General features: G+C 44.5%; 1 protein-coding gene across 2 annotated transcripts in view; it reads right to left on the bottom strand.

Moving 5' to 3' along the window:
• TSPAN18 (tetraspanin 18) overlaps window positions 1-27349 on the bottom strand; it is a 123182-nt gene that overhangs the window by 17903 nt on the left and 77930 nt on the right. Inside the window, exon 3 of one of the 2 annotated variants that reach the window (XM_057408733.1) lies at window positions 5384-5473. The exons of the other annotated variant lie outside the window; for it this stretch is intronic. The gene's annotated coding sequence lies outside the window, so the exon portion shown is untranslated. The remainder of the gene's footprint in view (window positions 1-5383; window positions 5474-27349) is intronic. 2 annotated transcript variants of the gene reach the window in all.

The raw sequence follows: 27349 nt of genomic DNA on the forward strand, positions 1-27349 counted from the left end.
GAGCTCCCAGAAAGGGGCTGCCCGAGGCAGAAGCCAGGTTTCTATCACAGTGCGTGTCTGCTGCGCTTGACTTGGGTGGCAATCAAATCAGTTCCTTCCTATTGGCAAAACGGGCAGAGGTGCAAATGGTGCGACACAGTGTCTCCTGTGGACATGCAGCTGCTTTCTCTCTGCATCTGCATGTACCTGGGGCAGGACAGCAGCATGCTCTGCTGGCTGGGCACCTCTCAGGGGATTCCCTTAGCTAGAAGAATCCTGAGGATATAATAGAAGCAATCATAGAATATTATGTTGGAAGGGATCTCAAGGATCATCTGGTCCAACCTTTCTTGGCAAGACCATGACCTAGACATGATGTCCCAACACCATGTCCAGCTAAATCCTAACAGTGTCCAGTGCTGGGGAATCCACTACTTCCCTGGGGAGATTATTCCAGTGGCTGATTGTTCTCATTGTGAAAAATGTTCCTCTTGCATCCAATTGGAATCTCCTCAGGAGCAACTTGTGCCCATCACCCCCCCTCTTTTCCATGTCACTCCTTGTAGAAAATGAGTCAGCATCTTTGTAGCCACCCTTTGGATACCGGAACATGGTGATAAGGTCTCTCCTGAGCCTTTTCTCTAGGCTGAACAAGCTTAGCTCTTTCAGCCTTTCCTCATGTGGCTTCCCAGTCCTTGGATCATCTTTTGTGACCCTTCTTGAGACCCTCTCCAGCCTGTCCACATCCTTTTTCTGCATAGCAGGGACCAAAACTGAGCACAGTATTCCAGGTGTGGCCTGACAAAGTCTGAGTAGCCTAGGATGACGATTTCTTTGTCTCTTCTGGTGATACCCTTGTTGATGTAACCCAGCATCCTGGTGGCTTTCTTTGCCACAGCAGCACTCTGTTCACTCATCTTGAGCATGCTGTCCACCAGCACACACAGCTCCCTTTCCACAGAGGGTCCACAAAGCCAGGCTTACAGTCCACCTCGCTTCTGGAGAGACACAAATCTGAACCACAGAACAAAAGCAGTATTTTTCTTTACAGTTTATTTTCTTCTGCCTCTGATGATACACAACTCTTCTGCCCAGAGAGACTCAAAGCCAAGACCACAACTGCAGTAGACGGAGTGGGGCACAGAGCTCTGGCATGAGCCTGGAAGAGGTGCCCACAGCTTTTTGATGGTGTCTAAAGCCATGTCTGCAAACCTCATAGAGAAAGGAGAAGAGAAGGCTGCCTGGAGACCTCATAGCAGCCTTCCAGTATCTGAAGGGGGCCTATAGGGATGCTGGGGAGGGACTCTTCATTAGGGGCTGTAGGGATATGACAAGGGGTTAAAACTTAAACAGAGGAAGTTTAGATTGGATATAAGGAAGAAGTTCTTTACTGTGAGGGTGGTGAGGCACTGGAATGGGTTGCCCAAAGAAGTTGTGAATGCTCCAGCCCTGGCGGTGTTCAAGGCCAGGTTGGACAGAGCCTTGGGTGCCATGGTTCAGTGTGAGGTGTCCCTGCCCATGGCAGGGGGGCTGGAACTGGATGATCTGAAGGTCCTTTCCAACCCTAACTATTCTATGATTCTATGCTTCTGTGATTCTACGATTCTATCTTTAAGTCCAGAAGGGTAAGGAGCTGTGGGAGAGAATTCTTCAGTTTCATGGAAAAGGTGAACCTTCAGCTCCCCTAACCCATGAGCTTGGAGACTGTATTAGAGAGCAATATGGAAATACAGATACATCAATAGGATACTAGAACTTCAAGAGCCCCACAGTTAGTGGCACCCATATATTCCCATCACCACACACACGAACAGTTATGCTCCAGTGAAACAAAGGATGGCTAAGCCTGAAAGTTATCTGAGAAACTAATAAGTCCTGCTGAACTAATAAGTCCTGCTGCCTTGATCCTCCACCATATGATCCATATCACAGCAGCCTTAGGCATAAAAGGACTGAAAAGCAAACCACTTGAGCCATATTGTGCCACTTCACATCATTCACACTCATCTCACTGCTGAGGCACCCACATGAAAAACATTGCCTGTGGTCCAAGAAGCAGCAGCGCCTGAGCCCAACGCTGTCTTGCTGCTTTATAGAGTTGATAAATCACATTCCCACCTTACTTTACTTTCCGTGTCTGGGTCTGCTTCCTCTGCAAGATGAGCAAGCTCCCTTGGAGCTGCTCTGATTTAGTACAGGCCTCCTTTTCTTTTCCAAGACAAACCTAAGTTATGATTCCTTGCACTGCTTCTGCCCATGCACCTGCTCAGTATGACAAATGTTTTCTAGGCATGAGAAGGGAAAAGAGACTCTAAATCCACTGAGCAAACTTCTGTGGCAGGCCCATGTCATAGTAACGTGGGAGCAGGATGAACACAGGCACACTCAGCTTTGATAACTGAGGACTCCCTTGTTTGCCTGGGTAAGAAATTGTCCCCATTGGTGGTGCTGAGCTCAGATATGTAATTTCTAAACCCATTTCACACAGCAAAGCAACAACTAAGTGAAACCCTGCTAATTGTGAAGCGCTTCAAGCCAGGAACGCACCCCGTGGGGCTTACAAATCCCAGGGTCCTTCAACTCAGGATGTGCAAATGGAAGTCAGTGGCAATAGAGCAAGGTCTGGGCTGGCAAAGCCAAGAACACGCACGTCAGAGCTTCCACATCATAACAGCTCAGTGCAAACTACTAGAATATGTCAACCCACTGATCTGATCTGAGAAACAGGAGCTCTGAGCATCTGTTTCAGTGCTGGAACTTCGAGCTTGGAGAGACACACACATCCCAGCATAACACACGCTTTCCAGTTTCTGATGGGTATCCAGATTCCCAAACAGCACTTGCAAGATCACCATTTGGATCCTGTGATTGCACTGATTAAAACAGGGCAAATTAATCAAAAGCATGATCTGACCTCTTTTGTGGGGTTTAAATCTGTTTACTGTCAGAACTCAATCACTCCAGGGTACACGAAATATATTACCATCTAGTTCATATATGCCGTAGACTTTGGAGAGTATGCAACTAATGCCATTTACAATCAACACAAGCAAAATGCAAATAACATTACTTACTAATAGTGTAATTATGAATCCCCTTGTGTCAACTGCTGCTTTTCTAATTAGCTGAAGGTACCTCAAGTCCCCAGTGACAGGCTGCATGGAGAAAATAGCTGACATGAAAGGAGAATCCTGACCCACAGAGCTACTTCTTCCTTCCACTTTTCTTTCTAAGCCATACACACAAAAGGCAAATCTTGACAGTTACTCCTACAACACGCTGATGCAAGTGCGATAAAACCCAAACGCATATGTCTTAATCCACCTCTTAAAAATACCTTCTCCCCCTCCTCCAGGCCCCAAATTTGTGACAGATTAAGTTCTCCTCCACAGGAGACATTTAATGCTAAGCAAACATTAACAGCCAGAACTGCAGAAGACAGCGGCTGACAGATGCTTTCTCTGGCTTGTCCCATCTCAGACCCGCGAGACACATGAGATGCATTTGTTTTTGTCTGAAATGTAGCTATAAATGTTCAGCTTTTTCTTAGGCAGATTATTACACATTTCACCCTCCCTAATACGAGTTTTATCTCGCAAAGTGATGAGGAGGCTCAAAATCCCCAGCAGGGTAGCCAGGAAACATACCCCAGCTGCTGTAATCAGTTAGGAATACAGCCTAGTTTTTCAAGGCAATGCACGTTTTTGTCCTCCAGCCACCATTTAGTTCCTTCCTTCTGACATTTGCTTTTGCAGCTACCTTGAACTTCACATATCCAAAGGCAGCTGCTCCACCACACCCCCCAAAACTGCTTCCAAGTTTCTCTTTGCTACCACTGACATTTCCCTCTCCCACCATATCCTTTTCACACTGGACTGAACCCCCTGGTTTCACTTCAATTGCTCCATTGTGCTGGAGATGGCAAAGGAGCAGTGACTCTGGATGTCATTGAGTACAAGCACCCACTGCCACCAACCGGGGGCCAATCCCAACTTTAGTTACAGCAGGTTGCTCAGAGTAATATTAGTTTGAGCATCAACAAAGCCTGAGATTCTCCCATCTCCCCGGGCACCTCTTACAATGTGTGATCACCCTCCTTGGAAAAAGCTTTTTGAAGACAGAGCCTCCAAGGTATGTCCAAGTTACCTTGTGCAAAAGGAACAAGAGCATCCCTCAGATGTGCCAGTCTATCAGGACTCTCAAGAGCACCTTATCTTCATCAGTCTAAATCATTTCATCTTTCATATCTCTCCTACTCTCTACTGAAAAGAAGGATGTGAACCATTTTCCTTGCCTACCATTCCAACCACATAATACCCACCCCTAACATACCTCTGCAGACTATTTGTATTCCACTACTGTTGTGGTTTAACCCCAGGGTTAAATGGGTTTAAACCCCTAAAATTCAGGCATTGTGCACTTGCCTGATAGCTCGTCAGAGTCTCCCCATTTCAAATACCTGATAGAAATCACAGAATAACTAAGATTGGAAGAGCTGTCTAGATGTCACCTTGTCCATCCCTCACCCCTTTTTCAGTCACTTCTATCATATTGTCCACATACATCTTCTTTGACATAAATATCTCTTTGCCAACATGCATGGATATGCATGTTGGCAAAGAGATATTTATCCAACATGCATTATTATCCAACATGCATGGATACCGTGTGCACTGAACTGATCTGTTGCTTCCTTTAAAACCTAAGAACCAGTTCTGTAGTACCTCCTGTAGCCAAAGGCTTGAGGAACAAGTGGTGCTAATTCACACCTACTTTCATATTCATACAAAGTGCGATCAGGTAAAAGCAGAAGACGTGTTTGAAGCTCTCCAGAGAGCTTATAAAGGAATTAGAAAATATAGACTAGATTCTCTTCAAGTCAAAGCATCAATTTTTAGAGGCTGTCCCAGCTGAGATGTCACTAGAAGCATCCCTGAAGCTGTAAGCTGCGTCGGTGGTGAAGGACCACCAAAACCTAGCATTGCTCCACGACGTTCTCTACCGAACAACATGGAAACCCACCCTTTAGCTTGAAGGTAAGGAGGCTTGACTCATCATGTTTGCCTCCTTTCATGGAGCTGCTCGATCCAATAGGATTTCTGGGTTCGCTGTCTGCCGTGGTATCCACCTCCTTTAAACTGGGGTCTGCTATGGAAACATCTAACTGCTGGTGCTTTCCACAAACCCCCTCAGAGCATCATTTCCACAAAATCTGCTCCTCTAGGTAGAACAGAGATGGGGCAGTTTATTTAGGACACCAAAGGCAGACAATTTGTTGCAGTACATCTTGCAGATGATATGAGGGCAGATGAGATGTGCATTTCTTACTCCCCTCCTTCACACCTAACCATCCTTGACAGAAATACAAAGAAAGCACAAAGAAAGAGCCATAATCAAGACTCACCTTCACAAATCCTGGGACTTGAAGCACGGTGTCTCTTCTACTCTTTAATTCTCTGTGTGTCCCATGTATCTCCTTCTAACCAAGCTTCTCCTGGAAGAGAAAAATACACAATTACTGCAGAAGTCAATAAAATGCAATCATGTTAAATACACAATTTATTAAAACACACCATCCTGATGAATATGCTCAGTCTAATTGCCACCTTAATTTAGTGTACATTAGCACTAATGAAGAGCTTTTAATACCCAGTGAGGGATCTGATTCCTCAGCATCCCTTTAACATCCTTTGGGGTGTTTTAAAAGCCCACATACCACGTTTAAATCTATAGTCCCATTACACACGCACCTCATACCACAACAGGACTAGATTAATACCAGCTGCGCCTTCAATATTTTATAGGAGGTTTAGACAAACTTTAACCTGCTGTGACTTGATAGCCCATTTAGCAGGAAAATGGAAAAGGCATAGGAAAGGAGTTGGAATGCATCTTTGGGAAGCCCAGCCCAGCCATTAGGAGCAACGGCCTGAGACACTGGGCACTGTTCCTTGTTCTTCCAGCCAGCTCTCATGACAAGTTGAGCAAACCATTTCTCTCCCTCTGCCTCATTGTCACTGCCTGGGAAGCAGCAATAGAGAGGAATGGTGAAGCCACTGCATTGCCTACCCAAAGGCATTAGATAAAGCAGCACAGGCATAAGGACCTGGGTGCACACAGCCACTGCCCTTGAGCTAGAAGTTCCCATTTTACCAATACATTTTAATTTCTGCCTGCACAATGCTAATGACAAACCCTGGCTTGGTAAAAGGGAGGTGGGATTACAGACTAACATGCTCATTTGACTGATGGTTCCTCAGGGCATCCTTTCCCAGGTTGGTTTTTCCACCCATCCAACACTGCAGAGCCTGTGGGGAGGAGGCATCTTTTATCCATTCAAAGAGCACCCCATGTCATAAGGGTCCAAGGCCAGGTTGGGCAGAGCCTTGGGCAACATGGTCTAATGTGAGGCATCCCTACTCATGGCAGGGGGTTGGAACTGGATGATCTTAAGGGCCTTTCTAACTCAAACCATTCTATGATTCACTCACAGTCGCTCAGCACTGTAACTCACTCATCCTTCACAGATTGCTTTGCTGAAGCCACTGCATCCCTGTGAGGGTTCAGATAAGTCACCTGGGTCTATCCCTGCTCTCCCACTGCCAGTATTTCCTCATCATTTCTGGAGGAGGTGCATTTAACATCTGTTTCCCACAAACATTTGTGAATGTGCCTTGGAAAATTGCCTCCCATTAAGGCTTCTGTGAGTAAAAGTCTATCGTTTGTTGTTGGCAGGAGGCGAACACAGGGTTTCAAGGCAGCTGAAACTATTACAATATAAACCATATAATGAATATTCATAGACTTCTTTGTTTTGCCTTAATCCCTCACATTTTGTGTCCTTCCTCTCTCGCTGTGGACCTAAACCCTGAATGATGAGCAGGGATGGCTTCCCTTTTGGAATCTGGAGGATACAAACATCTGTACCCAGTCTCTGCTGCTAAGTACTGAAGGCATCTGCTGAGCAGTTGCTCGATTGCCCCACTTCATTACAGTGCTGTGTATGAAGGCCGTCCCCAGGTCAGCTTTGCCACCAGTGTAGAAGTTCAGAGGGTGCTATGTGACCAGCTCAGGGACCTCTAGAGAGGGGCTTGGAAAGTCTACAGTAAGGACAGAACAGTGTCACTGCCTCACAGCCCCTTCTTGCAGTCTGGTGCCCACCTTTCCCTTTTTATCTGTCTCTTTTGTGTATGGGCACACTTCCTCCTGTGCTTTGCATATGCAATTAAGAGTCAATATCTTCAGTTGCCCCATCCTGTGATGCCGTTATCCTGAGATAGCTGCTGCCAGGAGAAGATGGCTCTAACTTTAAAGCAGAGATTACACTGCGCCATATAAACCTGTCATTAGGAAAACAACCAGAATGATAGGATTCTTATTCCCATGGCATGTGCATATAATTACATCCCTACAAGCCCTCAAAGGTCTGCGTGGGAGAGGAAGTTTATTTTTCCTATTCCTCTGAAGTCACAATATTTTAAAGAAATTGCAGCACCACAGAGAGGAAGAGCTTTAAATGCTTCAGTGGGTGCCAGCAGGTGCTGTGTCAGGAGGGATGAAAGAGCGCGATCGCTGCCAAGCAATAGCAATATTCCATCTTACTCTATGGCCCTAAAGGGGAGGAAGTCCCTGCCAAACAGACTCTCTTTGGTTAATAGCTACGATTTTGCCATTAGGGAGGATTGCAGAAAGTGCAAAACCACCGTGGCTAATTGGGGCTGGAGCAAGCTGATGCCTTTAATTACAGTCGCTGGTGGAACACAGTGGAAGCTGGAGCAAGCCTCCATCCTTGGGGCGTGCAAGCCACGCTGCCTCAGCTGGCTGAGCAGATGCATTTGGCACGTTGTCCTGCCTCCTCCCTCACAGCTCACAGCTACCACATCATGTCTCTTTGCTGGGCACTGTACTCTCTGCTCTTTGTGAGAAGCAGGATTTGATGAAAGAAAAGCAGCCGAACAGGTTGCTTAGAGAAGTGGTGAATGCCCCATCCCTGGCAGTGTTCAAGCACAGGCTGGACAGGACTTGGAGCAACCTGCGCTAGTGGAAGGTGTCCCTGCCCATGGTAGGGGGCTGGAACTGGCTGATCCTAAAGTCCTTTTCAACCCAAACCATTCTATGATTCTATAAACTCATGACTCGGGCTGGTCTCATGCAGCAAGACAGTTGGACAGCCACAGAGAAGAGGGAGCAGGCAAAAAGAGAGTAAGACAGTCAGCAGGTAGTAAGTGAAACAAGAAATTAATGGAGAATGAAAGATGGCCTTTCTTTGGGAGAAATCCAGTCTCCTGCACATTAGCTAGTAGGAAGGCCACCAGATGAACGGCTTACACATGTCTTAATTCACAAATGCCTCTATCTGCTCCCAGTCCCCTTTGATCACGACATTTGCAGGTGATGAGTTCAAACTGAAACAGCAGAAGTGCAGGTTGGATATAAGGAAGAAGTTCTTTACTGTTAGGGTGCTGAGGCACTGGAATGGGTTGCTCAGGGAAGTTGTGAATGCTTCATCCCTGGAAGTGTTCAAGGCCAGGTTGGACAGAGCCTTGGGTGCCATGGTTTAGCATGAGGTGTCCCTGCCCATGGCAGGGGGGTGGAACTGGATGATCTTAAGGTCCTTTCCAACCCAAACCATGCTATGATTCTATGATCTAGAGAAATCAAACACATGCCAGCCCATACGTACAGATGAAGACAGAAGTCATGTCCTGCTGGACCTGTGCAACAGGTCAGTGCTTTTACAGTGAAGGGTAAGGAGAAACATCTCTGTGGAAGCAGGATCAGCTTAATATCATTCCCTTGCAGTGCCTTCAGAAAACAGTAGAACATTTGCTGCTCCTGTACTGGAGCTTGGCACAAACTGTCAGCTCCATGCGTTACCCTGTAACTATTGCTCCTATATAAATAACTAATTGCACTGGAATTTCATAGCGCTTGCATAGCAGAGTCATTGCTGTGACACGACTACATTACTGCATGTAAATCCAATTAGATTCCAAAGTGAACTGAGTAACTATAATCGGCCCCTGCAGAGCAGCGATGAGGGGACCTGCACAAGGCCATGCAACTAGATACTAAATTACAGTCAATCTGCCTCCTCCTTAGTTGCATTAAAATGCTAATGTCACTGTAATACGGGCCCATTTACCATCGATGACTGCCTTGCCTTGCAACACTGGAGTGAATGAGGTTGTTGCACTGCCTGAGAGCATTTAATTCCTCGGTACAGTTGAGTGAGCAAAGCCCTCAGGGCATCTTATACCTAAAACAATAACCTCATTGGCTTTTATAACGCTAAAATCATATGAGGCTTGGGATGGTGAGTAAATGAACCACAGCCACTGCTAAAACTACCTTAAGGTTCTTATCCAAGCAGAGCATTTGGGACAATTATAGAATCATAGAATAGTTAGGGTTGGAAAGGACCTTCAGATCATCAAGTTCCAACCCCCCTGCCATTCGCAGGGACACCTCACACTAAACCATATCACCCAAGGCTCTGTCCAACCTGGCCTTGAACACTGCCAGGGATGGAGCATTCACAACTTCCCTGGGCAACCCATTCCAGTGCCTCACCACCCTCACAATAAAGAACTTCTTCCTTATATCCAATCTAAACTTCCCCTGTTTAAGTTTTAACCCATTACCCCTTGTCCTATCACTACAGTCCCTAATGAAGAGTCCCTCCCCAGCATCCCTATAGGCCCCCTTCAGATACTGGAAGCTGCTCTGAGGTCTCCACGCAGCCTTCTCTTCTCCAGGCTGAACAGCCCCAACTTCCTCAGCCTGTCTTCATACAGGAGGTGCTCCAGTCCCCTGATCATCCTCGTGGCCTCCTCTGGACTTGTTCCAACAGTTCCATGTCCTTTTTATGCTGAGGACACCAGAACTGCACACAATGCTCCAGGTGAGGTCTCACAAGAGCAGAGTAGAGGGGCAGGATCAGCTCCTTCGACCTGCTGGTCACGCTCCTTTGGATGCAGCCCAGGATACGGTTGGCTTTCTGGGCTGTGAGCACACTGAAGCCGGCTCATGTTCAGTTTTCTCATCAACCAACACCCCCAAGTCCTTCTCCACAGGGCTGCTCTGAATCTCTTCTCTGCCCAACCTGTAGCTGTGCCTGGGATTGCTCCGACCCAAGTGCAGGACCTTGCACTTGGCAACTGGGACACATCCTGCCTTTTCTCTGTCCTCCTTAGGTGAAGACACATTTCTGCCGCCAAAAGGCTGTGCAGAATCATAGAAACATAGAAAGGTTTGGGTTGTAAAGGACCTTAAGCTTATTCAGTTCCAACCTGCTGCCATGGGCAGGAATGCCTCACACTAGACCATGTTGCCCAAGGCTTTGTCCAACCTGGCCTTGAACACTGTCAGGGATGGAGCATTTATCACTTCTTTGGGCAACCCCCAGAAGAGGCAAGCCCAAGAAGAGCACATCAATCACACACAGGAGGAAAAAGAGGGCTCTTAAAGCTTCATATACATAACACCAGCTTTGCCACAAAACCAATAATGCAACACTTACCATCTATGCTTTATATTTGCAACTTTGCACAGAATACATGAGATCATCTGGAGGTAAAATCTTCCACATGTACAAAGACATTCAGAATGGAAATTCAGAAGTCCCAGAGCAGAACCTATTCTCCCAAATGCTATAATGCCTGGAGAAGTGCTAGGGTACATGTTTGAAGTGTCAGTACAGCATCAGGCCACTAACCACTCAATTTCACCTAGTGCAAATGTGCATACAGCACTGTTAGAGACATGAGTTGCTCACTTTGGCCCCTTCCCAAGCAAAGTTCAATAGGTAATCATGTCTGGCTCTTTTATGCAGCTTTTCACACACAGACAGCAGCTGTCTCAGAAAAGAAGATACTGCAAACACAACCAACACATCTGATAGCCTGCAATGTTTTAAGGTTCTGTTCCTTAAAAAGGAGCCCCTCAGATAGCTCACAGGTGCATTTTCCCTTGTATTATCTGCAGCAGAATGGAACCATATGGTACTGATTGCCTGTCTGTCTAAACAGATGACCCAAAGATTATATGCACTGATAATATAACAATATTAATTCCGTTTATGGAATCCTAGAATGGTTTGGGTTGGAAGGGACCATAAAGCTCACCCTGTTCCAACACCTTCCACTACAGCAACTTCCTCCAAGCCCCTGTGTCCAACCTGGCCTTGAGCACTGCAGGGATGGGGCAGCCACAACTTCTCTGGGCACCCTGTGCCAGCGCCTCAGCACCCTCAAATAGAAAGCAAATAGTTCTGTAGGTAAGAAAAACAAATCTAAAAGGGAATGATGTGCTAGATCTCCTGAACCATGGTACAGCCCTCTGTTCACCAGCCCATATGAGACCAGTCCCAACCCCATGAAAAATATGATCACCTCTGGCTGACAAATTGCACTCTTTGACAGGCATCTCCTGTCCCAGAAAGGAATTTCTTTAGCATATCAAAGGGGAGGCAGCTAACTGTGGCTTCCTATGAAAATATTTCCCTTCAGGATGGAATAAATGCCACCCCTCTGAGCAACCCATGGAGCTGCATCACAAGCCAAGTGACATTATCCACTGTCACGTCAGACACTGTCAAGTGTTGAAACACTCCATACGCTCGCACGGCATTCCAGACGCTTAGGGGATTTAACATGAAGTGCAAACGCCTGCCACTCCTCCCGCCCGAGCCTGACACATCTCACCTTTACAACTGACTCCTCCGAGCTCTCCTCTATTCTCTTTTTACTTTAGCCTTGCTTTGTTTGCAGCAAATGCCTCAGCAGTTTGTGGCATCCATGATTGGTTTGAAAGATGCAGGAATACGTCTTGGAAACACTGGGCAGTTGCTGTGGCAACCTTGTCCTACTCAGACCAAGATTTCCAGTGTTTTAAGAAGTTTCCCGATAGTTTGCAGGCTTCAGGGAAACGATGTAGGGGAGGAAAATGACTTTAAAGTAAGGAAGCAATCAAAAGGGGTTACTATGAACCACAGGGCCTTGTCCTATCAAAAAGATGATGACAATCTCTCCTTAGCACGGCAAAACAGCCCCAGAGCAGCTGAGCAAAGGCACATGCATAGGAGTTTGAAACACCTGCTTTTATCATATGATTTAATGCAGAACAGAGCTCCAAAGCAGTGGGTGAACTTCTTATTTGTTGTTGGTATCGGTGCTTTTTTGTGAGGTGGAGGTGGGGGAAAAGAAACCCACCCTTTAACACTATTTAATTGAGGGACTAATCATCTTAATTGCTTTTAAGAAAGAAAACCCAAACAGAACTTTGAATGCATTTACTGTTTTATATATATAGATATATAAAGAAAATAAGCTCTCTTTGTTCAAGGTAACTGCCTACACAGATGCAAAAAGAAAAGAGTTTAATCAGGTTTAATCACCATAGAAAAGCAAAGGTTAGGAAAAACATCCTGTAAGAAAAGCAGATCTTAAAGCAGGGATCTCAGTAACACTAAATAAACCAGAAAATAATATTGCTGGAAATGTGAGAAATGGAATTATTTGTCTGATTATGGTCACCTTGTAAACGTTTTTAACAAGAAGAAAAATATTGCATTGGATTCTAAACGCAATAGGAAATACTTTGTCCCACAGAGCTCACAATTCAGAGTGATTTATTTATTTGGGAAATCAATACATTTCACAAGTTATAGGTATGACATGTCCAGGAAAACTTGAATAAAGTAAAGGTCATGAGAAATGACCTAGGAAAGAGACGCAGATGTGAAGTCTAAGTTATGCTGCTTATAGCCAAACTGATACACATCTCAAATATTCCATGTGCAAATCTAAACTGAGTTTCCCTGTAATCAGCACCTTTAGCTTACTCTAAGACATAAGACTGTAGTTAATGTGGTTTGAAAGGTAAATGTGACTGCTTTCAAGTACGCTCATCCCAATTCAGGTACAAACACCCAACCACCCAAAGTCTTTTGCTACAGATATTTCTGATTAAGAAAGACTAAGAAGGAGCAGAGAGAGAACCATGGCCACAGCCCGCAGCAGAGCTTCAGATGTTCTGCATGGAAAAGAAATGAGAGTTAATAATTCCCATAATCTTGGCATACGTGTTCCTAAACGTTCCCTCTCCCTTCAAATCTGAGCGCTTCAGCGGCGATCAGGTTCCAGGCAGACAAAAGACCCTCAGCACAATTCATACGTAGATGACAGGAGTAGAGGGACTAAGTGAGATACGAGCCAAGACTCGCAGGCTGGCTCCCAGCTGCTTTTGCTTTCCCAATGGATAACAGATACTGCATCAAGACACACAATGTCATGCTAGTGAATTTGCTGCTCTCTTAACACCTCATTTTTCTCTCCATCTGAACTTATTTTGTAAGCACGCAGTTCACTGTCCCCCTTCTCCTTTCTCTTTTGTCCTTCCTCATATAAGGGGAAACATGAAAGACAGCATGGCTGGTTATTGTTAATGCATCTGAGAGTGCAGACATTAAAAAGGAGGTTATTCCGGAACATGCCATGGTTTTCCTTGCTATTTGCACAGGCAGCTAATGATCACCTTAATAGCTTCTCTCTCTGAAGTCGTAATAAGCTTACAAATGAACCCATTCAGCACATATTAAAAAGCAAGGGATGCTCCTTTCATTATAGCCTTTATGGAAATCCCTGAGTATTTGTTTTGTTGCTGCACAGCCGCAATTAGGACACACTGCTGGAGCACTGGGGTTTGGAGACACCTCCCAGCACCATAGCAACACATCCACCTCTCCAGCATCAGTCGGGGGCCTGGCTGCTGTGCCCAGGCAAGCACACTTCAGCACTTCCAGGAATTAAGACATAAAAGGTGCCTAATTAAACCTCCTCTGCTGATGCCTCATGTTGATGAAGAGACACGGACAGCCCCGTGCTGCAGCTCTCATAAAGGAGAGGAGAGTGGTCCTGTGCAGAGCACAGCATGGGGTCACTGCTCTGGGGGCTCTGGGGGTTGGAGGCATCCTCTTCACGCTGCAGGAAAACTAGGCAACACTGTGTGTGTGTGCTGGAGAGTATTGATGAGGCAATAGCTTTACTTTGCTGAGGTGAGAATATAGAATCATAGAATCATAGAATGGTTTGTGCTGGGAAGGACATTAGCATCATTTAGTTCCAACCCCCTGCCACGGGCAGGGACACCTTCCACTAGAGCAGCTTGCTCCAAGCCCCTGTGTCCAACCTGGCCTTGAACACTGCCAGGGATGGGGCAGCCACAGCTTCTCTGGGCACCCTGTGCCAGCGCCTCAGCACCCTCATAGTGAGGAATTTCTTCTTTATATGAATATGGGGGGGACTCACTTCCATCACCACCCATAACACTTCCCCCACACTGACCTCTCCTTCCACATGCCAGATAATAACCTTATGGAAATCTCCTTACCACTGAACTGCTCAGGGGTTGATCCAAATCCCACTTATGTTGCTGAGAGGCTTAAAACTTCTTCAGGGGAGAAAGAAAAGAGTTTTTAAGGATGTAGAAACCTAGCAAAATTGGGGATACAGACTTCATTGAGGTTTGAATCTGGGTCAAATATTTCGTGTTACTTAAAGTTAACCTTTTTTCCCCCCTCAATGAAGAGGACATCACAAACAGCATACCCACTTTCCCAAAATATCCTTATTCCCTAAGCACAGCACGCCTGGAGCCGTCTTAAGCAGAGGGACTCGGGGAGCAATTCATTTTTGCACACAAAGACAGCAGCGTATGTGCTGATGACATGGATGCACAGGCTTTCAGATAGCCTCCATGGGGTGACTTTCACCCCCCAAAAGTATGACATCTCCTCTTAGAAAGCCAGAGCTCTAAACAAATCCCTTCTGCTTTGTCTGAAAGGCAAGACCTTTGTATGGAATAGGCATTTTCCACATCTCCAGGAGACTGGCTAGGGTTAAAGCAGGTCAAAGCAAGTAACACAGATAGCTTTGTGTTGATGCTACCCACGGTGCCTATTAGGAAAGCCATAATTGTAAGAAACCATTTCTCAGCAAGGGTATTTAATACAGTGCCAAAGAGGCTCCCCAGGCAGGCTTTGTTTTAAGGTTTGTGAGCTTTGGTGGGGGGGAAAGGATTGTATCTCTTGTGAAGTGGTGCAGGGTTTTAGCTCTATTGTAATCTAAATAACACATAACGGCAGCGTGGAAACTTCACTACCAGCATCGCTTGCAAGCAGACTGGGTATAGCCTGGGGCAAAACCTGAAGCACCATCAATCATACATAGAAGTAAGAATTGGCATGCACTGACAGGGCATCATAAGGACTCTTTCAAAGCTGAGACCACAGATTTAACCATGGAAACACTCTGGATGCTGATGAATTTCCTTTTACTCTGCCTTCACCCATATTTTACCTGATAGAAGTCAGGAGTTAGAAACTGAAGACACACTCTTCCAATTCAGATCATGGAGACTGGGATAACTGCAAGTGTATGAGTGAATGATGAAGGCATGAGTAGCAAACACAGCCTTAAAACAGTGCAAAACCCACTTGGAGCAAAAACTTGCTCTTCACACACAAAAGATCACAGTCTCACACAATCTGGCAATTCCAGGCAACCTTTTGAGGGAGGACAACAGAACATAGTGATAAAATCAGACCTCTGGACTCCACAGGCTAACCTCCACCAAGCCACAGCTAGGCTGAATTCTGACTGCAGAATCACTAGTTTTCAGTGTGAAGGTTGCTATACCCCTGCCTTTGCTATGTCTCTTTCCTAGACCAGCATGAAATTGGAAAGCAGTGCTGCCTTTCAGCTAAACCATGTGTATTTTGACAGTATCAAAACCAGGTTTACGGGGCAAACAACAAAAACAAACAGGTTTAGGCTGAGAAAACGGAACAACAGGACGTTCAAGCTATTCCCAGCATGGAGTGAGCCCTTCCAGGGCATTCTCCCATTTAGGCTGCAGAGCTCTGCATCAAGAGCAAGAAAAGTTGCCTCAAGTGACACAGCATTTAACAGCCTCTTCTCCCATCATTGCTGTCAGCAGTGGGAGAAGAAGCTTTCTGAAAGCCCTGTGGAGTCTTGGTGTGCAAACGCATCTGACAATAAACTTCATGACAAACTTCAAAACAAGGTTTGTGGTCACCATTCTGCATGTCTGATGATACACAAACCACCTGCATCAGAACATTAATGCCACTTAAGCCTTAGACTGCTTTCCATATTACTGTCTGAAAGCTCTTTATGAAGCTCTGTGTCCTTTATGAAGCTGATGTGGCTTTGCTCCAGGATACCCAGCAAATGTCCTGGACAGCTTCTGTGGTCCCCTGTCTAGTGCTCAGACTGCTTTATAGCTCCTGATTTCCTAATGTCTCCCACAGAAACTCACAGACTCCAGCAAGTTATTTCAAGTTGGTGTGTCAGTCTTGTCCCCATAACCCCCATATTTAATATAATTAATACCACCACTCATCTGCCACCCATAGGATATAAGAGATTGCATTTAGTACCCTACAATAGTGCCAGGATGAAAGCAGTTCAGAAACAGAGCACCCAGAAAGACGGTATTCAAACTATTGCCATTTTTAGATGAAATGAAGCATTTTTAGATGAAATGAAGCATTTTTAGATGAAATGAAGCTGCCTGCCAGTAATATTTGAATATGTGCAGGTACAAAACCACAGGTGGGGTCATTCATATGCACCACACAGTCCAGGGATGGTGACAACCGGAAAGGAGTAAGTTAGATGGCTTGTATTCCAACTGTGCTACATTGCCCACAATGACACACTCAAAACCTAGAGCTGGTATCTCCAAATATGCACTCCTGCAGCCCTCATACAGACACCCCCTGCTATCAAACTTCAACAAGGAAATTTGTGTTAGATATAAGGAACAAATTCTGCATTGTGAGAGTGGTGAGGTGCTGGAACAGTGGAAGTTGTGAATGTTCCATCCCTGGCAGTGTTCAAGGCCAGGCTGGAAGGGGCTTGGAGCAACCTGCTCTAGTGGAAGGTGTTCCTGTCCATGGCAGGGGCTTGGAGATGGATGATCTTAAGTTCCTTTCCAACCCAAACCATTCTATGATTCTAAGTTTCCTCTACAGGTTCACACCTCCTCATTAGGACAATCCCAAATCAATGATCTAGTGACAGGAAGAGAGACCCAGCAAACAGTTTCACCCTGAAAGCAGACACCACCCATGGTACAGTTGAGGTTCCTCACCCCAGCATCACCAGGTCAGTACAGAGGTTGCACCACAGGCGTTTGTGTATTGCAGGGAAAGGGCATTCTCCTTAGGAGCTGGGAGCTGCTGTAAACCCAACACGTTTTGAAACCTCACCTTCAGCACAACTCCCAACACCACCCTCCCCACTGTTCCACATTGACAGCGGTGTCAACTAGCTCTTCCAGTAGGTCAGCAGAGCCATTGGGCATCAAGGATCAATGTCCTGGCTCTTCTGGATCCTTATAAAGGCTTTCTTTTGGAAAACACAGGGTTTACAGATGCTCCCTCACAAGCAGCTCAAGATAAATGGTTTTCCAGCCAGCACAGACTTGATCAGGAGTTCGATCCAATTAGCTGATACTCAAGGCAGAAAGGCTGCAGTGCAAACCTTCCACCTGTTTGCAGCCCTTGGCAAACAGCTTTATTCTTACATCTTTTGTCTGCAGCATATTAATCCGGACACAAAGTGCATCCATGTAAATCAGCCTTCCAATACTCCTGTTCCTGTTTATTGGCAGCAGCCACTTCCTGCTCAGGGCCTGTATTTAAACTCCATCCTTTCAAGCTGTGCACTCAGGTACCCTGGATGCAAGTGTAGCTTCACTCTGATGAGATGGACTACGTGGTACAGGAGATGCACAGAGAAACACAAGAGGGATCTGCCATTTTAATGGGCTGCACTTCTCTTCTGAGCCCGCACACTCCCAATAGAAAGCAGGGATGGTGCTGGTCCATCCTGTAAAACCCATCAGAACAGCTTTAACTCTGTCCTTGGCCAGTTTTAAATGCTACTGCTCACTGGCACTGAGCACATCTTATCAGGAGAGACAAGTTTCCCTCTTTCAGCCCCTTGAGACCCAGAAGGGTGAGTACGCTGGATGTGCAGGCTTTCCCCAAGCAGAAGCTGGCATTTTAATTCCTCACCAACTCCACTGCTTCAAATTTTGATTGAGAGGTTGTATTTTATCTTTTATTTCCTAACTTCCCCCCTCGTCTGCAGTGCGCTGTCTTGATACTGCTAATTACACCATATATTGTAAACCAGAATCATCTATTTTGTCGTCAGGTTTTTGATGGCGAGTTGTCATTTAAGCAAATCTGATTTCGCTCAAAAGCATCCAGACAAATCTGTGAGGCAAAATGAATGAAAGAATAAAAGCGAACACCAAGCAAACCCCTTTTAAACACTTTAAATATCCTGTAGGAAACAGAAGCTCCTAAAATTCAGTTTTGGTGACATGACATCTCCTGTATAATACATTATCTTTCCATTATCCCAGGGCAAAACCACTCGGGTTTCTCAGCTAATACTTATCTGCTGCTTTCCCTGCTATCTTGGGAAGGCTACCAATGAATTAGGTGACTCCAAAGCATTGTGGAATAATAGCCAGGATATTGTTCTGGTAAGGAAGGCAAGTCAGAGGTGACCAGGTAACTACAGAATCTGATTGGGGGAATTGTAATTGTGCTAAGCCTATACCTAATACACAGAATAACCATTTTCTCGCTACTAAAATCTTTGCTATTGGCTCAGTGATTCTGACATCAGTCTCTTCAACTGGACTATTGTTTGATTTAGAAATTTTTGGGGAACAAAAATCCATTTGACGATAGATTTCTAATGTCAGATCTCATCCAGCCATTTCACAGGAAAGGGCTGTTATGCTGGTGGATGTTGTATCAGCACTTGACCTACAAACCAAACGGATTTGAATTAAGGTGTCAATGGGCAAGGGTTTTGCTGAAGACTTTGAATATCTCCATTTATACAACTCATAGGCAAGATAGGGAGACATTTGCTTCACACATCTGCTGCTTATTTTGACCCAGAAAATGCAGGATTTAGTTCATGAAGGCAGCTTTAAGTTACCACTGTGGTTATTACCTTAGCTTCCCTTGGAGACCTCCCTTTTACAGCCTAGCTGTAGTGGCTTATGAAAACAAGGGAATTCACCTGGGGAAAGGGTGCTTAACCTCAGTGGGTTTGACAATGTCGTGGGTCATACTGTGTTTCGTTGTCCCAACCACACAACCAGACCGTAGCCTCATCACAGAGGCACCTTCTGCTCCAAGCAAGGCCAGCATTTTCCTTGCTGAAATAAAATGAGATGTCAGGGCTGTGTTCCCTTTACAGCATCAGTTTCTTACCTGCTGTACCTGAAGGCTTAGTGAGCAATTTAATCTTATAAAATGTGGGGGATTTTTCCTTTTTAAACATGATGTAACTATTCTTTTTGTTAATGGATCAAAATGTAGATACACCAGAAAAATCTGTTCTTTCCCATAAACTGGAGTAAGCCATATTGCAGCATGGGATTTTGCTACTTTAACTATGCAGGAAAGAGCTACATTAATCATAGAGTGGTTTGTGTTGGGAGGGACCTTAAAGCTCATCCAGCTCCAACCCCTGCCACAGGCAGGGACACCTTCCACTAGAGCAGGTTACTCCAAGCCCCTGTGTCCAACCTGGCCTTGAACACTGCCAGGGATGGGGCAGCCACAGCTTCTCTGGGCACCCTGTGCCAGTGCCACCCTGCATAGCCTAGAGCAAGGTTTCTTAGCATCTGTCCACTTGAAAGAACATCCAGCAAGGGCTCTCAAACCAATACAGCTTACTCCAAACCTCAGAGCGAAATACCATTAAAAGCCTTTTTGTCCCGCCAGTTCGAATACAGGCACTTTAAGATTTACATGGCCATTAAAAAATACACAACAATTAGCAAGCAGAAACAAAAAGAAAAGGAAAAAAGGTCCATGTAGGACTGACCTGTGAAAGCATTACTTTACACATTAAATCAAGAAAGTAGTATTAATTACAAAGCTGAACAGATTTGGTGACAACCACAAAATAAACCAGGCATTTGTAATAACACAATTGGAAAAATACATAGAAACATCAAGAGAATAAACTAATAGATGCTAAATAAAAACCTACCAACCTTCTCCCAGTTCATCCTCTGGGTAAATGTGAGCAGAGACATTCCCACCAAACCTCAGAGGTGCATTGCCCCATCCCCAGAGTCCCCTCTGCTTGTGCCCATGATGGGCACCTCAGCCAGCAATGGGCTGTTAGGCAGTTTCTGCAAATGGGCACATGCAAGACCGTGCCAAGCATGAGTGTTCTTACACTAGGAATTGCTTTGGGGAAAAGGAGAAAGCTGGAAAGCTGGGGAAACATCAGTCCTGTGGCTCCAGACAATGAGGAGCTAGGAGCTACAGGTTGAAAGTTGTAACTAGGCACTATTCAAAGGGGCTCTGTGCTGTATTTGCATAGTAGGAAGAGATGATCAGATGAACACCTCACCTTGTAACTATTTAACACATCATCTCAGGCAAAAATAATGCCCTTTTTGCCCAATACACCATCCAAGATCATTGTGTATGTCTGTGGAAATGGACCACAAGGAAGCACATCCTGCCCCGAGGAGTATGTGACACCACCTGAGGCAGATTCAAGTCTTTTGGGAAGCGTAATAAGTTTCCAAGTCCATCCTTAAAAGACCCTTCCTGTGAAGACACTGGCCTGTGTCAGTGATTTTCATTTTTTCATCATAAGATGCTCACCTGGGCAGAGATAAGCAGCAGAGACGTGCTGTCATACACAGCAGCAGGATAAAGAGACAACCTGTATATTTTGCAGCCTCAATTCTTAAGTGATACTGGTTCCAAACTACTGAAGGCAGAGTGCAAGCAAGAAGTAGTCTTTTTTTTGTCTTTACAGCTTCAGAGAATAGCACAGAGGTAGGAACTTTACAGTTCTCAGCTATTACACGACCTACTCGAGAGCTTCATCCCTGAGCTCTTTATCACAGGGTCTCTGTTCAGCACAAAGCCAAGTCCTTCCAGCTCCTCTTCAGTGTATCTAGTAGCATTCATTAAAAGGACAGTAAAAGGGACAGCAAATGGTCTGCTAATGAAGTCTGAAGTGCACTGTGTATAGAGAAGAGGGAGCGTAATTACATTAGTAAAGATAGCTGAGGTCACTGCCATGTTATTTGCTCTTTAATTTAAGCAAAAATAGTGAGAGGTGGCCATAATTTGGGGGGGGGGAAGAGGAAAATATATTAAAAAAGGCAGGAGAAACTGTGAAACTGTTCTGCTTTTGCAGAAGTCTGACTGCATGATTATAGGATGCTGGAGATGTCTAAGAGGGAGCTACTGAATATTTAACCTTAGAAATGGAAGCTTGGTTGTCTCTTGTCCTGTTAACATCCACACGTATCTTCCATTAACTCTAATTAGGGCTAACAGGGTGTTCACATAAGCATCTCCATAATTAATGTTAATAGTAGTTACGGGCAAACGCTGCTAGAAGATGAAATGCCAAGTTTCTTCTCCAGGGTTAAACGCTCAGCAGCCTGTCTGTCTCTCATTTCCATTTCCTCCCTACATAACGGCTCTCTCATCAACCACATGTATCCCAGACAGTCTTAAAACACCAGGTCTTGCAGCAAAAGACACACACAGCCATAAGTAACAGCAATGCTGTTATTTATGCAACATATAAACACAATACCTGACATGAATGAGACTGGTTCACTGCTGTACAGATACCCTATCAATGTATAAACAGTGCAGACTGACACATCCCGTTTTGCTTCACAGAGGAAGCACATTTATGTTTCTATCATATATTAAGATAAGTAATTTTCAATTAACAAACCATAGAGCAAACAAGATTATAGCAACAACCTCAATTACCCTTATTAATGCCATCGTGCCACCCTTAGTTGATAGGCTATCCTATGTTCCCGAATCAGATGTTATTAACAAACCATTACATTTGTAAATGAGAACAGCAAAATTATCTGCCATAATCAGAACAGGAATAATAATGCACCTTCTATTGTGCTTCTGGGTTCAAGCCCTGAGCTCTGCAGCAGTAGTTCATTTAAAAGCATTAACAGCCTGCTTCCAGCCAGGGGTCATTTGTTAGCACCAAGTCTCACTCTCCGCTCTCTTATCCCACCATAAGTGGAGAATTTCCATCAAACTCACGCAGATCTGGAGCTGAGTAGATTTATAAACTGCCTTTCATTGAGGAAGTATTTATAAAGCCTCAGGGAACCAGAGGAGTGCTCTGCTGCTTCCCTCATGAGCTGTGGATATTATTTGTAGAAACCTTATGATGCTGAAGCCTTGGCCCCTATCACAAAGGGGCAAAAAGCACCAGAAGAGAGGTGATGGGGAGAGCCTGTGTGGGCAGCCAGACAGGGAAGAAGGAGTAGGACAAAGTCCTGCTGGTCCCGGCTGTTGGAGCCAGATGAAGAGCTGTGCTTGTGGAAAATCTGACTCACATCTAAACCCTCCCTGTGCCCCAGTGCTAGCAGCCGCTGGTCCTCATACTACTCTGGGGCAGCTCCAGTCACAAAACACATGCAGGCAAGAGTCCCACTGAAATTAATAGGTGTTTTCCCTAAAGAATGAGAGAAGAAAGATCATTTTGTATATTTGTGAACTCACCTTCACTGGCCCCACATTATATTAAAGAAGAGCTATACATATACTCCATGTTATGTTAGAGGAGTCTCCCAGGACTCATTGTAAATCACAACTGGACGTGATTTGGCTTTGCTGTGTGCAAACAAACTTTTTTTGCTTGCTTTGTTTTCTTCCTTGGGGAATTAGTGACTCAGGCAGAATGCTGAGGGCTCAGTGGGATCTAGTTTTCATCCTGTTGAGGGTGAGTATTTTTATCAGGCACGCAGGCTTCTTAATACAGCTCCACTCAGAATACAATTTTCAGTAAATCAGTTTGCCCACCTCCCTTTTTCCTTTATAAATTTATGGAGGAAACTTGGGGAGTTTACTGCTCAGGAACCACAGACGGCATGGGTCTGAGGTGTGCTGGCTGGCTGCAAGGGGGACAGAGCCAGCTATCCATCTAACAAAGAAACCCCTTTGCCATTCCCTTCTTCTCAGCCCCTTTTAATGACACACAGCTCCCAGGATGGGCCCTGCTCTGGGCACCCTCCTGTTGTTTTGTGGCACTCCATCCCCACATCATATTCTTCCTCTTCTGCCTCCACATTCTACCCAGACTCTACTGAATATACATCTATGTCTTGTGTGGAAGCTGGATCCAGGGATCCCACAACTTCATGAAAGACAGAAGTGGCTATAGGGGAAAATCCTTCCCCTTTTCTTGCTCAGGTTTGATTTACCAGAGGTACTTTCCTTTATCCATACAGCTTTCCTCAGAAAATAGAATATTCTTTCCCAAAGCTATAGGACCAGCAGAGATTTTAGCTATAGTCAACCTGATGAAACACAGAACATTTCTTCCCATTTCAATTATAAGTTCAATATAACCCGGGGTTGGAACCGGATGATCTTTATGGTCCTTTCCAACCCTTCCCATTCTATAATTCTATGATTCTATATCCATGATATACTATTTTTAACAATCACCTGAAGCAGTGGAAACATATTTAGCAGAGCAGGACCATGAATAACTAGAACTCTCTGTATTACCCATCACAATACTGGTCCCCTTTCCACCCTGCTCATACTCTTGGCATTTAAAAATGCACAACGAACAAGAAAGTATAGTCAGTAAAAGTAACGCGTGTAAAATTACATTTTAAAATCAGAGTGTTGTAAAGTAGCTACAAAATGAGGTGAAACACTACGCAAGGACTTGCCCAGACATTTTTATGGGAATTGGAATGAGTGTCCAGTAAGTGTTCAAGGAAACCTGAGTTGAAACTTCTGGCTACTCCATGTTTTAACTGGATGGCTGGTGTTGCTTCAACATCTTGCCAGCAGGCTGACAAGGATATTAAAATAGAGAGCAGGAGGGGACCAGCCAAGAACAGTGAACAGACAGTTTATAGTTCATCTTTTCTTCATTATTAGTCAACCCAGCAAGGAAGTTCCCAGGTTCTGCTGCATAAACAGCTAATTTTACCCAGGGCTGTGCAGAACACAAACCTATGTTGGCAATATAGGTGGCATAAAGAGATGGATCTTATCTGAAGGAATTTGCTTTCCCTGTTTTAATTCCTCAGCACAAACAGAAATGATAGAAAAAGGTTTGAACTGCAAATTCTTTGCAAGACAGCTTAGCCAGGAGCTGAAAACATGAACTCTGAGGTGTATTTTGTACCTTCTTGAAATCTCTTTTTGTGTTCTGCTGCCCAGCTCACCTTTAAAGCTTTACATTTCTATTTAGCTACGAAGAGGCTGCCTTCCAGTACCACCTGTGTGTAAATGGGATTTTGCACAGTGGAATCTTACCTAGGGCTGCTGATATATGAACTACTGACGTACAAATTGCTGCTTTGTTTCTGATATTACGCAAAATACAACTCTAACCTTCTTCAAATGCAACTGTCTGGACAGCATTTCTAGTGGTGTTGAGACTGAGGGGGACTACTCATCTATTTGCTATCATTCTGCATGATGGAACATCAAGGACTTCCTGAGAGTTTATTGCATCTTCCAGATGAATCTGTCAGCTGAGAAGGTCTTTCAGTTTGGGGAGAGAGAACTGAGGTTTCATTTTGTTTTAAGATTGAAAACCAGGCATTTTGTGATATTTCTGGGAATCCAGAATGGAACTTTTCATCAAAACAAGAGAGAAAGTTTCACCTAGTCAGAGATGTGGTTGATGTGACATTAACCTAGGACATAGAAGATTCAGGCTAACATTCCTGGGTTTCCCAGTTCTCACCAGGGAACACAAGTAACCTGACTGCTACTTGGAGAAGGCATCTTGTAGTGGTAAAGATCTGTATCTTTGATTTGTTTCTTTGCTTAAAACTATAGCAGGGCTCACATTTTGGACCATGACAGAAGAAAATCTCCCCATAGCTTCAAAACCTGGCATCTGCTTCATGAGATAGATGAAATAGAACACACCTTTTCTGCACAACCCTAACTTAAAGATGATGCAGTGTTTTACACAGGTTAAAGTTCCTAGTCTTTCGAGTCTGGAAAGCAGAGTTTTTCAGTGAAAGGCATCAGTGGCTTGCTTATGTCTCTACTCAAAAGGCCACTTGCAATTCCATTGTGTACAGGTTGGGAAGCATTTTGGGAAGGGTGAAACATAGTCCTGGAGTGAATAGTATATAGAACAATTACCTAGCTATACCTTAGCACCTTCCACAAAGCACGCCAACCGGGCACTGAGGGATACTCTCCAACTGCAACACCCTGACATATCTGTTTCTAAAAGGCAGAATCAAAACCAGCTGCAGACCCACTGATACACCAGGAACAGCAGAAAACCTCTTCAGGGAGCATGGATCCTCTCTACCTGCTCAGAAATTCCCACCAGGGTACAGTCCTGCAATGGGGTACGTGTTGGGGTTCTCCTCCCACTGACCAGCCTCAGCTCCCTTTGCAGGGAAAGAGCAAGTGACACCAAGCAGCTCCCACTCGCATTGCTTAAGAACCAAGAGTAACCACAGAAGTCATCCCCATGCAAGAGCCACAAAAAACCTATTTATTTTCTTTCTCTAAAGTAAAATAAACCCCATTATAATCATCCTAACCATAACAGATACTTCAGCCTGCAAACACTCTCAAAGCTGCAGTGGGCAATAAATCAGAAGTGTCACTTCCAGCAACTCATCCCTGGAGTTGGCTGCTATGTGGCCATAATATGCAAAGAGGCTTTTTCCTGGTGATCCTCAGCAGCAAGATTCCTTTTGCTGGCTGTTCTTTATACACGCACTCCTGTAAATTACAGTTAAATCTAAATTTAGCTTTCAATCCTAATTATTTTCCTCTAATTTAAGGTGGGTTTGGTTCTGGTAGGCTGATACACTGTCAGTGTTCATTTAAAAAGCTTAATGCAATTAACCCAACTACAAATGTATGCATATGACGTCCCCGCTACCTTAATTCACATAAAGCACTCTGAAGGAAACCAAGACCTTCTGTTTGCCAGGCAAATTGTTTTAAAACAATTTAAAAGAACAATTTAAAACAATTTAAAAGAACAACAACAAAAATCAATAACGGGCAAAAGAAGATTCTGCAATGTTATGAAAGGCCAGCAAAATAAGCAAAATACACTGTGGCTGTGCCAAATCACAGCTGTAACATCCCATCCCTTCCCCCATCACCCAGAAGGATAAGAGAACATTTTCAGTAAAGCCACAGAAAATGAAGGCTTACACATCTTTGATGTCCTAGAGATGGAGGAACATCTGAGCCACTAATCGGGCACCATTTCTCTTTCATTAGTTTAAGTTCTGAAGAAGTTTGGATGGCACTGGATCTAGAAGAGGGATTAATTGTTTAACCTTATAAAATCAATTACACCTCTTTTGGTGCTGCTTTTTGGGCTGTTTTGTATTTTTAGTTTCCCAAAGTATTTGAAGCTTGACTCACTGCTAAACTCCTCAGCAAACACAGTACCTGTGGATTCACCAAACAAAGAACTGAGACTAGACTTCAAGATCTTTATAGACTTTGGATCTGTTGTATGTACTCAAAACCCTAAGTACTGCACATATCCACCTTGATTCCTATCAGGAGGTGGTGTGGCACAGCTCATCTGATGTAGAATTCTTTCAGCTTTTTCAATCAGAATATGTTACCATTCCATAACTATCTGTCCTCCTGTACGTTGTGAGCTATGTTATTTTACTTCCCAGTAAAGAGGTAGTTGAGTTGCAATGATTCCCTACTCTCAATAAAGCTGATGTTCTGTCCTACCTAGTCATTCACACATCTCTGTCTAGACAGGTAAGAATCTCAACCTCCATTCTGGTCACTGCCTTTTGAAGCTCCTTCATGCTAACATGCTCCCCATATATGTTACTCTACTCTTCAGCAGGAACCAGAGTGCACACACGCTCCTCCCATCCATTCTTGCACTCCAGAAATTATGCAGCCCTTTTGCCTCCTCTTGATATAAAGAAGAAAACAAATAAATCAGGGAAGATAAAGGGGTGTGTTTTTACTTTTAAACAGGAAAAATTATATGGTGGGAAGTGCTTAATCCAAGAGGTCAGATATGAACACTAAAAACTGAGGGAGATATTTATTGATACCTTTAATTAGCATGTACTTGGTTTACCTAAGCAAATGAGCTGGTAAAACACTTAACAGATTTATTTATGAAGACAGAAAGAGAGGAATAAACTATTTGGGTGACAAAATCCCAGTAGCAGTCTACAGCAATTTCATGTCTGACTTTGCTGTCAGCAGGAGAGAGAAGGGCTTGTCTTTTCT

The sequence above is a fragment of the Pezoporus wallicus genome, unplaced genomic scaffold (genome assembly GCF_028554395.1).
Source record: "Pezoporus wallicus isolate ANWC-B61680 ecotype Strahan unplaced genomic scaffold, APGP_CSIRO_Pwel_v1 contig_6382, whole genome shotgun sequence".
NCBI lineage: Eukaryota > Metazoa > Chordata > Aves > Psittaciformes > Psittacidae > Pezoporus > Pezoporus wallicus.